Source organism: Lissotriton helveticus, chromosome 5_1 (assembly GCF_964261635.1).
Source record: "Lissotriton helveticus chromosome 5_1, aLisHel1.1, whole genome shotgun sequence".
In the NCBI taxonomy this organism is placed as follows: domain Eukaryota; kingdom Metazoa; phylum Chordata; class Amphibia; order Caudata; family Salamandridae; genus Lissotriton; species Lissotriton helveticus.
The window spans coordinates 535260673-535275892 of NC_136065.1; positions in this window are offsets into that span (position 1 = coordinate 535260673).

A 15220-nucleotide genomic window follows, 5' to 3' on the forward strand; every position below is an offset into this window, starting at 1 on the left:
CTTTTCCTAACTTACTAGAAATAACACAATATAAAACAAAATAATGGCTGCAACCAAGTAAAGATGAAGAGCAGAGATATCTTGAACAGAAATATTGATTCCAACAGGAGAAAATATATTTCTGTCCACCTCACTGCTCCCCAGTCACTGAAACTGAAAATTCAATTTTCAGGAATGAAAACATTACATTTATGATATCTTCATTTGTATCAGCCAGACTGGGAACCTTACAGCTTCGCTACTAAGCTGCCATCTTCTTGGGCAGTTAAGATACACTCCTGTTATATTATATTTAGAGCAGAACCTTGATGATATTGCTGCATGCAATCACTGTTTATTTTTGGGACATGATTAGCTATGATACATTAATTAGCATTTACTCTTGCCCTTCCTACCCTGTGGTAATAATTGTTTTTTGTGTATTGATGCATATAGGGAACATAACATTTGAAACAAGAGAGTTGTTCTGGGAACAGATGGCCATATATTGAAATGCTTTTATGTGCAGTGGAAACCTGAATTTTATTAATGGATGAACTACGCCTTCTGACTAAATTATTTTAGGTGATCAGCATTTCTTTTACCTCATATGCCACAGTTTTACGCAGTGTTATATTCTGATCTTAATGTTTTGATGGTGTATTTCTGATATATTAAGCTGCTGTAAGTACTGGGGACTTCTAGTAGTGAATAGTATGTAATTCAGAAGCTTCATTAATGCTGGTGGCTATAGATATAAGCTGTAATATTAATGTAGCCACAGTTTTTAACAGAATTTTCTTTATGCTCACCTTTCTTGTGTTCTGCTGTACAACATCAAAAATAGTCGATTTGAGTAATACTCGATTATTTTACATAGAACTCTATCACATAGAACTCTTATTAACACTTATTTTGCACATGAGAGAGCAAGATCAATATTTTCTTTATCTAAATGAAGACTTTCACGTCCTTGTTGTTTCTTTTTGCCTTTATTCAAACATCTTGACAAGACAAAGTAAGATGACACATCCACAGAGAACAGCCAATACGTTTATTCCCTATTCGATTGGCACTTCTTCAGGGCTCACGTGTTCACACTGTATTTTCCTCTTATACATAAAAACAGTGTGTCCGTCTATTCACTTTTTCTCTAATGCAATTTTCTCACACTGCAGATTTTCACTACATATCCATAAATTCGTCTTCGTAAAGCACCTGTCAATATTCATTGGACCTTGAATTCACATGGCCCCATTCAGCGCAATTGCGCATGAGCGAAGGAGTGCAGTTGCCCCCTCCTTTCCACGTCAATGAGTCATGTAAAATGCAGAGGTTTCATTTTTGTTTACACCTCCTTGAATTTGCGCTGCTTTGTCTTACTCCATTCTCTATGAGGCCACGGAAAGCCACACAGTGTGGCTAGGTGTCTTTACATAGATATGATTGAGAGGCTTGCACCACCAGAACACAAAAAAAGTGACGCTCTGGCAGCACAAGCCTCTCATATATAAGTCCCTGAATGTGCTATCTGACTCTAAAGTCACATTTAGTATCATGTGCTCTCCCCCCTGCACTTCTGTCCTGTTCCAGCAAGAGACTATTATGAATGCATTAACAAACAAAAGCTTTAGCCTGAACATCAGCTTTAACTTTACTTAGCGGATGCCACTTATTGAAATTACTGTACAAGTAAAAAATATAATATGTCTCTTGAGAATATTCAGATAGATTTTCAAGCTTTTCAACAGGCACTTGCAAATTGGTATCACCATTTAAATACTAATATTAATTTTTGATAGGTAAGGTGAGCCTATCATAGATCACTGGCTGCCTCTCTTTCACTTCACACATGTTATGTTATGTTATGTTATGTTATGTTACGTCTATTTATTGTGCGCACAGATACTCCAGCCAAGGAGCGTCCTGGCGCAGAGACAAGGTAGCCCGTAACACAACGAGAGGCAAGAACAGAGACTAAGAAACAACTAAAACAAGAAGGTTTTTAAAGCCTTCCGAAAAGTCAAAAGGTCCTCCAGCAGGCGGATTTCAACGGGCAGGGAGTTCCATGCCGACGCAGCCATTACCCTAATCGAGCGGCCTCCCATGCGGCTAAGCCTGAATCTGGGAACCACCGCAAGGGCCAGACCTTGAGAGCGGAGGCAACGGGCAGGGACATAAAAAGACAGACAACTCGACAGGATTTCCGGGCCTGTACCTCTCAAGATTTTAAAAGCAAGGCACAAGACCTTAAAAAGGATGCGCTTTCTAACCGGGAGCCAGTGTAGGGAGCGAAGGACACCTGTCACTGAGCAGAATCTGGGTAAACCAACAATCGCCCTCGCCGCAGCATTCTGAACCCGTTGTAAACGGGTTAGTTCAGCCTGGTTGGCCCCAGCCAGGAGAGAGCTGGCATAATCCAGGCGAGAGATGATTGTGGCCTGGATCACCAGCTGCCTGGTCGGGGCGTCAAAGAACTTGAGAACAGGTCTCAAGCCCCTCAGGAGACCAAAACAGCAGGCCGCAGTTCTCTTAGTATGGCCTATAAAGGAGAGGCCCGCATCCAGCCACACCCCCAGATTTTTCACTTCCGATACCGGGATCGGAGTAGGACCCAGCTCTGAGGGCCACCAGTGGTCACCCCACAGCTCCACTCCCTTCCCGACGACCATCACCTCTGTTTTAGTGGCGTTTAGCTGAAGGCAGTTGCCTGTCAGCCAACTAGCCACCGCCTTCAGTCCGGACTGAAACCTGGGGGCCTCAATTTCCGCATCCCCGCTGAGAGTAACCGCCAGCTGAGTGTCGTCGGCATATGAGACCAAAGTAAGGCCCCACTGCCTAGCGACATAAGCCAGCGGTCTCACGTATAGATTGAACAACGTGGGACTCAGCGAGGACCCTTGCGGAACCCCCATGGCCAGTGGTTGGTAGCTGGACTTGAAGGGAGGGATGGCAACACAGAAGGAGCGGTCGTCTAAAAAGGAGCGGAACCATTGCAACACCTGACCGCCAATACCAGTCTCCTCGAGCCGACGCAGGAGGATGCTGTGGTCTACCGTATCAAAGACGGCGCTAAGATCTAACAAAATAAGCGCCGCCGTTTGACCAGCATCCAACCTTGCCCGGAGATGTTCCACCATCACAAGTAACGCAGTTTCCGTACTGTGCCCAGCACGGAATCCGTTTTGTGTGGGGTCGAGGGCATTGGTCCGAGTCAGATGTTCAGACAGGGCCAAGTTGACGTGGGCTTCAGTGATCTTGGCTGGCCAGGGCAGCAACGAGATGGGGCGATAACTTTCAGGCTTAGAGGGGTCCAGGGTGGGCTTTTTAATAATCGGGGACACCACGGCTTGTTTCCACTTAGATGGTACAGTTCCAGTTTCCAAGGAGAGATTGACAAGGGAGCATACAACTGTACGCCCCATAAAAGCTTGGTCTCGGAAGAGAGCAGGCCTTACTGGGTCAGATGGAGACCCAGATTTAACTTGCAACGCAAGTTTGTCAAAACCATCCGAGGTAAGGGGGGGGAAAACAAGCAGTGTGGTCTGATGGTGAACCCGACTAACACTTTCCGCAGTGAACCCTATGCTAGGGAATGTCCTATATATAGCTTGGACCTTCCCCAAGAAGTAGGATGCAAGGGATTCACAGTGGGAAAGGGAGCTTACGGTCGTAGTGGAGGTCCGCTTCGCCGTAAGTTGTTTTACGGCCTTGAAAATAGCTTTTGACGGATTTGGGCTGTTCCGGAATTCGGTGGCATAGAAAGCCGCACGAGCTCGGCAGATAGCTCGATGGTAGAGCTTAACGGACCTGGTATATGAGGCTTTTAGATCAGCCCCATAGGTTTTCCTCCAGGCCCTCTCTGCTCGTCTACAGGCACCCTTTAGGGCCCGGAGAGTGCCATCGTACCAGGGGCTCGACTCTCTGGGATTGATTTTAGTAGAGACGATAGGTATCAGAGAGTCCAAGGCCCTAGTTATCCATGAACAGAAGAGGTCATACCCCCCTTCCACATCCGTAAAAAGACCCAGCGGCTCCTCCAATAGAAGACGATGGAAGTCCTCTAACCTAAGCTTTTTCCAAGCCCTCTTCTGAACCCGTCTGGCCGTAGAGGTGGAAAGAGTGGCCAAAACAGGGCAGGAAATGGACACCAAAAAGTGGTCTGTCCATTCCACCGGAGAGACAGAAGTAACTAGAATCCCCAACAGATTGGTAAACAGGGGATCCAAAATATGTCCACCCAGGTGGGTAGGCTGGGAAACCATCTGGAGAAGTTGAAAGGCCTCAAGGTCATTACTAAACAGGTCGCTCATCTAATTACCCATATGATCAACAATCGCAAAGCCCTAGAAGTCTAACAGAACTTTGCAGGTTATTTCATTATGTATGTCATTATCTCTTTAAAACTGTAATTTGTAAAAGGCCTCTGCTAAAGTGAGAATGCCTCAGCTCACCAGGGACATAAAGAGCCAGGACTAATTTTACACCTGTGTGATCCTGAAGCTCTGATTGATTTTCAGACCTGTCAACCTGTGAGATTACCCTTGAATGACAATGCGTTTGTTAAGTGTAGATAAGTAAATGTCCTGTGGAAGTGCATGGGTGAAACCTTATTTTCAAGTTTGAGGATCAGTGGATGATTTTGTCTTATTAAATATATACATTTATCTCTGGAGGTGGTTGTATATTTTACTTGTACCACTGTCTGATACAGCAATATCATAGATATGTTTATATATTTATAGGCATACATTAAAGAGGTTTCAAAAAAGAGGTAGCTGTAAGTGTGAACCATCCAATGCACAGCACACAGAGGCAAACTTTAGGCTACTGTAAAGTCACTCAAAGTGGCGTATAGTATTGGAAAACCTTTTACGCTGGAAAGGTTTCCTTTTTTTCTGTGCAAATAGTGCTTTGTGCAACTTTGTGTCATGGTGCAATCCATGGGTGGGAATTGGGTGTCAGCACAAGCACCCATTTTTTGTCACAAAACCCTATCTATGAAAGATTTCATATGAGCTTTGCGTTTATAAAACAGGCAGGTGCAAAGTTGGAGAGTTATATTTATTTCTCCGTACAGTTCACACATTTACTATGTGCTGCACTGTACAGCACACATCCAATGAATGAAATGTTGTAAACATTGCCTAGGCCAGCAGCAGCTTTTTCACTATGGTGGAGGAGGATGCCGTCCCTGTCAGCACCCTCAAAAACGTAACAAATAAAACAATATTAAAATGGGATTTAAACCTGTTTTATTATCTTTTTATTTTTCTTCCAAGTATGCCAAGTCTTGGGGGTGGGGTCCGAGAGATGACAGGCACTTCAGTCTCAGGACGGCTAAACCAATATGCACACCGAAGCTGCCTCCATCTAGAGCTGCGTTGCTAGGTTTGAGACAGCAGGCACAGGCTCCAGGTCCCACTGGAAGAACAAATCGAGAACGCTCAAGCCAATTCTAATGCTGCTCTTATGCTGCCTGAAAGCAGCATCAGGATTGGCTGCAGTGGATTCTGAGAGCCTGTCTGCAAAGAGCAGAAGGGTGCGATGGGCCGGCTGAAGGTAAGTTCATATTTTATATTTACTTTCTTTTTATTGTCGTAGTCTGTTGTGGTCCCATGCCCGCCCCCCCCCCCCAGCAGCAACAGGCCATATGTAGTAAATATGGCTATGTGTTGCTCTGTCCTTTTGCACAATGCTGTGCAGTAGCCAATTTTTGGTTGCTGCACGGCGTTGAGTGACATTTTAGCAACCTTGCTCCATAGTGATTTTTGCTCAGCTATTACCATCCAATGGAGATTCAGCCAATACAGAAAATAAAATCTTACACCAGTTGGAGCTTGGAATATCTCCATGGATTACTACAGGGAGTGTGCACATTTTTCCTTTGGCAGAAAAATGTTTAAAGTGTACAGTGTTTTAAAAGAATATGGTGCACTTAGGATACTGTTGGTTTTTAGAAAGAGTTAGGAGGGCATGAATATGCCTTTGTGTTCTTAGGTTATAGCCATTTATGATAGACCAGACCTCACCTGTCGCAGGCATTGCATTATTACAGCAAATGTCTTCTAAGGGTCATATCAGCAATATAAATCAGTGGGAAATTGTCATACACTTACAAATGTAATTGTTCAGACAATCACTGGATGATGTCATCAGTGATATCTTCAGTGATGTCATTTGAGATGTCATCAGTAATGTCACTGACCATGTCATGAGTGATGAAATATGTAAGGTCATAAGCAGCGCACTGTGGGGGCTCAAGCTATAGTTAGCTAATGTAACTATAACTGCTGAATTTCTGTGTTTTTTATGAGTTAAATCTGAGCCTAATTATAACAACCCTGTAACCTTTGGTTTTTCAGTGAATTACAAAGGTTTTTTTTTAATTGCCATTTCCTAGCTATAAAATCCCTGTAACTGTGTTTTTTTCAGTGAATTTAAAGTCTTTTTAAATTCCATCTCTAAAATAGTATGTCCCTCTAATGTTTTGTGTTTTTAGGTAATGTGTAGGGTTTATTTTTAATACTAACTGTATTTCAAGTTACTTTTATTTTTCATTTAGTTTATTTGTATTGTAAATCATAGTTTTAAACTCATAAAAATCAGATTTGTAGTTAATGTAAAGTAAATGAAGTTATCTAAAATGTAATTAAACGAAGTTTATTTTTTTATATAATTTTGGGTACCTCAGTACCTTTTTGGGTCTGCAAATATAGACGTACTACTGCTCTATAGTTTTACTCTCGATCACTTGATCAGAAGAAATCTGCACCTAAATTTGTGGATTCACCACAAATATTTTATAAATTACTGGCCATATGTACACCCCTCCATTGTCGTCATTAATACCATCAGTGTGAACATATTTACAAGTATATATAAACCACCTTATATTTGTTTTTCAAAATAAGTTACCCATTTTACCAGTTTAACAAATCTGCAAATATATGGGCCGGGTACACAAATTCACTCAAAAACAAACCCAAACCTTGACTTCTGATTTGATACATCAAGACCCCACCCTTCCACATGGAAATCCACACCCAAAAGCAGTTAGTTCTCCAGTGAAGTCTCTGGGAGGATGATTGCGAACCAGTGCTGCTCTGCTTTTACACAATGGCTGAAGCTACATCATCCATCCAAGGTGGGCGTCCACAACCTGTTGAGGATGATGAGGAAGACGTGCCACCTTGCAGAAATGAAAATGATTTGTGGAAGCTCTTTACTACACTGGGGAAAAGAAGGTAACCGAAAAATATGTGCAGTTCAATATTTGTGGCAAACAGTTAACCAGAGGCACTGTAAATAAGTATTCATATGGGAGAAGCCCATGTGAAAGCACTTAAAACCAGGTCATGAAAGGGTCTACGTGCAGATGATATGAGATAAAGCAGGTGCAGCAGGACAGTCTACCTTTACAGCGGACTTGGGAGAAATATCGTCAGCTGCAGTCATTTCAGTATTAGCTACCTGCGAGGAATTGAGTGGCATGGTTATTCACTGCGCAAGATTCCATATGCTTGTCTCGGCAAACATGTCTTCTGCGAGTGCATTCTTGGATACAGTGAATAAGCATCACTGTTAGTTTTTCTTTTTTGTGCTTCAAGTGACTGTTAAAGCAACTTGCTTCTTTGCTTTTCCCTCTCCCTACCCTTTTTACTACCCTGTTCACTTTTTATCAAAAAAGGAGAAACACCTAAAAATATGTTTAAAAACCTTCTAGAACTAAAAACGTTCCTTGTTAGATCCACCACCTACTCAGGCAAAGAGCTAACTCTGTGCTTTTAATGTGTCAGTGACTGTATTGTTGTGAGAGTTGGTGTGTCAGTGTGTGCATGAGTGCATACCTGGGTGTGTTATTAGATGCTTTGCCTGGTGTGTAGGTGCCTGCTTTGGTGTATGCCTGTCTGTGTCAGTGTTTAAATGTGCGTTTTAATTGGTTTTTGAATATTTTTATTACAAATTGCTTTAATTGACTGTCACCAATTCTTCTTGTCTAATTCGGTGAAGCACTGAGAATTGTACCTGTATGAACCTGGTGGGCATATTTACTAACATTTGACACAACTGTTAGACCTGTTGGCCTTAGGGTATTCTCCCCTTCCCCCTAACCATGTTGACTTCCTCCTCCATTTCTTCTGATATGAAGTTTGCTGTTCTTAGGATTCTGTACACTTTACCACTGCTAAACAGTGCTAACATGTGTGTCCACTTTCTTTAAAACATGATATTATTGGCTTCTTCCTACTTGACATATTTAATTTACTTGTAAGTCATTAGTAAAGTGACATTACATGTGCCCAGGGCCTTTAAATCAAATGCTACTCATGGGCCTGCATTGCTGATTGTGCCACCCACTTAAATAGTCATCTAAACATGTCTCAGGCCTGCAATTGCAGCCTGTGCGTGCATTGTTTACTGCAAGGTTGACCTGGCAAAATAAAACTTTTTGAGAAACTGACTTGTGCGCTAACTCGCACCACCCAAGATGCACAGTCACATGAAACAATAGTCTGATATTGTCCAAGAAATCCTAAGCAAAATCAAAATCTAATCCATATATTTCAATGTTATCAAAAATCATACAGAGGCAACATGATTCCAATCTTCAAATGCAAATGAACTGCACATCCAGGCTCCTTTCAACAGCATGTCGGATTTCATATTTCATCTTGAGTAACCAAACTGATTTACCCAATGCATGTGTGCAGCATGCCCTTCGTCAGGGGTAACTACAATACACACCGATATGGACGCACGAGGTCCTGACGGAGGATATATCACCAGTCAGTTTCAGGATATGTGGCTGACAATAATGAAATTTTAAGCTGGGATATTGAGGTTTGACGTCTTGGTTTTCCTAGAAGCTCGAATAAAGATTGAATATTTACTCTAGGAATTCTGAGTAAACTTCTTAATGTTAATCTCTATTTTGATTTTGATGATCTTGTTCTTTTTGCCCTCATGAATTCCGTGGCGAATAGCCTTATGGACGAAACATGTTTTGGCAAGTTTTGTGGCCTGATTACATGTTGTTGAGAAGAAGGATATAATTGAAATATACCTGACAAGTTTGAAATAAAACAAGAAGAAAGGACTGACATTTGGACTTTATTTTTTACTTTGATTTATATGCTCTTTGCTTGGATTACCAACTGTTCAATTAGCTTTTGTTGGGCTCTGCCTACAATTTACGACGTGAGGTGGTCGCTGTATGGTGAATCTTGAGCATTAGCATCTATCAGGATACCCAGTATCATTACTATCATCACGTCCCTGCGCAGATTTACCCTACCACCTTCTGTTTTGCTAGAGGACAATGCTCAAAGAGACCTATCAGTTACCAGCGGTAATCTCGTTATCATAACCATAGATGAAAAGTTGAGTACCTCAGTGTTTAAACAAGTTCATCAAAGTAATATGCAACACCACAACAACGCATACTGCACATAATTACATTTGTGGTTTAAGAAAGATAATTTTTTTAAAATAAATCTTTAGTAAACAAAATTTGATCCAATCATACAAGTAGGACTGTTCAACCGGAGATATTCTATACAGCGTTCGGTATATGGAGTGCATTTGGTATACATAAATGAAAAGGGGTTTGACGATATTAGACAGAACACGCCTTACAATTGGTCCTCCAGCTCTCCCGCTCATGTACATTAGTGTCCCCCCCACCGCTCCCTATTGAGAAGTGTATATCTCTTACAGGCTCCAGATTTTTTCCCACTTCTTTGGACGTCCCCTGCTCTTGTATACCACTTTTTTCTGCCAGTCGGCACCAGTTCATGTCCACTTTCCAATCAGAGATCTTTGGTGGGTCCCGTGCCCCCTACAGTCATGTAACATTTCATTTTGCTACCCCTAAGGCGAGCATGAGCCAGGCTTTGGTGTGGGCCACATGTCATCCCCCGTAACCCCCAGCAGGTGCCAGCGGGCATCCAGTTCGATTTGGATGCCCAGCACTGTTGACATCACCCCCATCACCCCTGCCCAGTAGTTCTGGACTTTGGGGCATTTCTAAATGATGTGAAAGAATGTACCCATCTCCCTGCATCCCCTAACACAATGGTGTGTATCAGCTCTTCCTAGTTTGTGTTGGACCATTCAGGGAGAGTACCAATGGTGCAAAATTCTGAGTTGGATAAGTCAGAATCTTGCCCGTATACCTATATCTCGGGGACTTTGGTTTGCTTCTTGACAGTCACCGTCTTCTAGCAATCCCAAGTCAGTCTCCCTCGCTGTTCTCACTGGGCCCATGGGGTTGGGGAGATTGTTCATTATTTTCTTCCGTGTGGGAGATGGCTTTATTATGGGTTGGGTCTAATAGCAGTTGGACTTCAAGCGGGGAGTACTCCGGAAGTAGCTCACCATCCGTGATGTGGCACCTTAGGGCATGTTTTGCTGTAGGTATCGGAACTGCTCTCTGTCTGTCGGTTGAAATTCTGTTTGAAGTTCCTTGAAGGTAAGCATATTGCCATTTCGCCATATATCTTCAAGAGTGTCTATACCTATAACGCTCCATCTGCGAAAGCCATGTAGGCGACCCACTTCCCTCAGCACGTTCCTATCCCATAGTGGGGTTTCCTGGGTCAGTCTGCCCTCCCAGACCATTGATTTGGTGACAAAATGCCATGCTAATACCACCATGTGTGTGTGTGTGTGTGCCAGGGCCAACCTCCCCCTGTCTCTATGATACAGCGCCGCCTGGTGAGCTGCCTGGTAAGCCAGTTCAGAACAGGGTGCAGAGACCCAGCCATTGGTGTTAATGAGTTGGGCTGCCAAATAGGGGAGAGGATGTAGCCTTACGGCAAGAGTGGTCTACCTCGAAGCTGGGGAACCGGGTTTGAGGCTCAGCAAAGACACTCAACAACCTGCGATTCTGGGCAAATCACTTAATCTCCCCATGCCTAACAAAAAAATGAATGTGTCCATCTGTGACTGGTGCTCATGTAGAGCGCTCTGATACCCCATGTCTCTGGTCTAGTTTGCGCTGTAAAAAAACTCTAAAACAACAAATAGTAATTCTGGATGTCTGGGATGGCTAATTTACCCTCATATACCCCCGCTGTAGTTTGAGGAATGCTATGGGTGGTCAGCCTCCCTCCCATAGTAGGTTGCGCTGTTCCCCTTTATTGGCCTGAAAGAAGGTATCTGGAATCTTATGTGGTCTGTTTTGTAATGAATCGAGTAAGCTTGGGAGGGCCATCATTTTGAATAACTGCCCTACCCATAAGAGAAATAGGCAGTTAGCATCAGTGTAGAGTGTCTTCTCGCAGCTTTGTCAGTTCTGAGTGTATATTCAGGTTGAGGAATTCCTTGGCTGATTATGTAATCCATATGCCTAGGTATTTGAATGCATATAGCTGTGTCAGGGCAGCACAGTCAGTTGTAAGTGGGGGCAACACTCTAGATAGGTTAAACATTAATAATTTGTCCTAGTTTCTCTAGTACCCTAAGTATGTGCTGAATAGCTGGAATATATTGATAAGCCTATGGAATGTTTGCTGGGGTCTGCTCACGTAGAGCCACACATCGTCTGCGTATACGAGATGCGTTCCTCCCATTCCCCCACAATATCTATACCCTTGACAATAGGGTCCCCTCTGATCCATACCGCAAGCGGCTCGAGTACTAGCGCGAATAGATTGGTTGAGTGGACATCCCTGGCACGTGCCTCTATTGAGGACAAATGGCCTGGAGATTGACCCGTTCACCCTTACACAAGCTGTTGGTTCCCTATAGAGAAGACAGAACCAAGCACAAAAGTCCAGCCAAATCCCAATCTGGGCAAGACTGCTTGAAGATAGGGCAATTCAATGCTGTAAAATGCCACACGAGCATACAATGACAGTCGTGATGTGGATTCTCTTTGGTTTGTTGCCGAAGCATGCATCATCCCATAAAGGCGTCGTAGGTTCAGCCTGGTACTGTGCTGGGGCATAAATCCTGATTTATCCAGGTGGACAAGAGCGGAGATGATGGGAGAAAGCCGGTTGGTTAACACTTTTGCTAACACTTTAGTTTCACAATTTAGTAAAGAGATGGGCCAATATGAGCTGAAAGGCTACCTTGGTTTGCCCTTTTTTGGAATAACTACTATTGTGCCAGTCTCAGGTCTTCCGGCAAGCAACCATCCTGCATTGCGACATTGATCATATTCAGCATTTGGTGCGCCATCCCGGCTGCCACGCATTTAAAGAGCTCTGAGTGGAGCCCATTCGGGCCTGCCGCTTTCCAGGATTGTAAGTTCTGAATGGCCCCTTCTACTTCAACCACTGTCAGATCTTGGTCTATAGTTTCCCTGTCTTCCTGCGATATGCTCAATAGGGGTAGGCCCACAAGTAGTTTGGTGCTGTCGTCCATTGATCTTATCCTTACCAACTGATATATCGTCTCGTAGTAGGACGTGAATGCTTCCGCTATGTCAACCCCAGATCTACATGGCGCTTAGCTTATTAGCCTTATCCCTTAGATCATATAGTTATCGTTGTGTGGCGAGTGCGTGTTGTCTCTCCGTGTCTATCTCCAAGTCCCTAAGCTCCCTTTGCCTGAGGCGTATCTTCTGTACCAATTCGGGAGCGTCCAGTTCACTCCGTCTTATTTCACGTTCTAGGGCATTAATCTCACTTTCTAGCTCATCGCACTTGGAGCATTTCTGCTTCCTTAGTCCGCCTGTTACTGCCTGGATATAACCCCTTGGCACCACTTGTATGCCTCCCATAGTGTACTATGCGAATCAACTGGCCCCATCTTTTCTGCAAAATATTGTTGTGTACGTTCTCCGAACTTCTCCTGGAATTTCCTGTCCTTGAAATGCCAGGGAGCTATACATGGTGGGAGGGTGTAATCGCTGGCTGGGACCTGTAGCAGGACTTCCACCAGTGAGTGATCTGATATACACCTAGCCTTGTGTTGTGCCCCATGGAAGTGTCCCACTTGTGTGCATTGTGTGAAGATGTAGTCCAGTCACGATCCACTAACGTGTGCCATTGGGTTGGCTGCGTTGTTTTGTCCAGCTCATGTGCTATCACTGCATTCATATCTCTGTCAATTATGATCACACCGGCTGGCATGTTTAAAAGTGTTTTGCTTAGTTTGGGAAAGGTCTCCATGTGTAGCCTTGGTGGAATATATGTGGAACACAAGTTTAAGTTTTAGCCCTCCCACTTCTCTGCGACTGCAACAAACCTGCCCAGAGGGTCCTTACAAGTTCGGTCTTTTACAAGCGGTATAAACTTCTTTAACAGGATTGCCACTCCCCTGGAACCCGACGTGAAGCCCGCATGGGCCAGGAGGTTGTATCCAAACCTGTTTAGTGCTAGATAGTTGTTGTCTCGCAGGTGTGTCTCCTGCAGGAAGACAAGACCAGGGGGAATACCTACATAAATATTGCAGGACTATTGTTCACTTGGTCTTGTCTCCTAGCCCACTAACATTCCCCAACATCATTTTCAGTGTTTTTGTGGGTTGTGTAGCCATATCTGTGTTTGAGTGCTCAGTGACCGCCCTCAGGACCCTCCCCAGCCCTCCCTCCCTCGAAAGCTGCCCTCTGGACCATGCATGGGGTGGTGAATCTATGAGTGGATCATGAGAAACATTAAACATTGTACATAATATTACACTTTTGAAACTGTAGCCCTGTACAGAATCTCCACTCTCTGCTACCCTGCAATGTAGGTTTAAAACTATCCACATCCCCAAATTGCAGAGCACCTGTTGCCCTAATAAAACGTACGTTTATAACGTGGGGGTTGGCCAGTTCCGCCCCTTGTAGTCAGGCTGCAGCCCTCCTGTGCTCCGTTCATTGTCTGCTTTCTGAATGTGTGTCCTTTAGTATGGTGCAATCATTGCACCCCCTTCCCGTATGTTCCATACCTGCAGGAGGGATCCAGTATACCTGCTACAGACCAGGATGCTGTGGCCAGGTGCACACCCAAGTCCTCATCATTACAGAGGGGGGCAGCCCCCTGTCCCATCCCCCATCTTCTGAGTGTTACTTGGACAGATCACTAAGGGACAGTCCCCACTGCAGGGCCCTCGTCTTTCTGTTCCATGTGGAGTCCCGTTGGGGAGGCATCCCTCTGTTTCCCCTGCCGTTGGTACATCCCTGCCGTGCCGATTGGACAGCCGTGCGTCCTCTCTCAAGCCAGTCCCACACTTCATCAGGGAATGTAATGTACCATGCGTTACCGTTGTCCAGCACTCTTAATGTGGGTGGGACTAGCATTGCATATTTAAGGTTTTCAGTCTGTAGTGCACTTTTAGCCTCATCAAAGTTGCTTCGTTGGCGCTGGATCATGAAGGTGAAATCCGGAAAGAAACAGATAGTTGAATTTTCAAAGGGTAGATCTCACTTTATTTGGGCTGTTTGCAGGATGGCATCTCGATCCCGGAAGTTGAGGTTCTGAGCTGTGATGGGTCGAGGTGGGGCCCTCATGTACCCCCACCACACTGATGTTATTCCTTCGGGCACACCCCTCCTGGTCCTCCAGCTATGCTACCATGCTTTTTTGCAGGTGCGTGAGCTGCTGTATCTGTTCTTCCATTCTCTTGGTTGCGACTTGGAGTTCGTCTATATGAGTTTCAGCTGTGGAGACTTTTTCAGAGTTCTTGCTCATATCCTCAGTAGGCTGAGCTTGATTGTGACTTTGTCCATCTTTGATTCCCGGGTCGTGCCCAGCACCTGAATGGCCTCCTTGATCACCCCTAGTGATGGTTCTGTTACCTCCTGGCTCCCCTGCGCAGTCGCATTGTCTGCCTTTGCTGCCCTGGGCCCCACATACTTGTCTACTATATTAGTCTGAGGCAGGGTGCAGCCGTTCTGGCCGCATCGTGTAACTTATCTCAGCGAAGGGAGGGTGGGGAGAAGATAGGTGTGGACCATTCAGTTAAGTGCCCCCTCTTCGTGCCCCACTCATATTGTCATCAGACTGTGTCCACTAGCCCCCACTGTTGAGACTTTCAGACACCCGCTGAATGTTCAATCCTCCATGCGCGTCGCTTCGGGCAGCAACTCTGCCAAGGCCCAGCCTGGCTGTTTCACCTATGGGGCCCACAAAATCCCTGTGCACTGTGTGTTCTTGATGCTCTGTTTAGCTGGTCCGGGGCCATACCGCTATACACAGCACATGGCCTATGGCGTTGAGTTTGCAGATTCAATCCTGTTTGCCCAATCAATCCTCCCACCTGCCCATTCATATGGGAGGAAGGAGAGGGTGCCCGGCAGCCA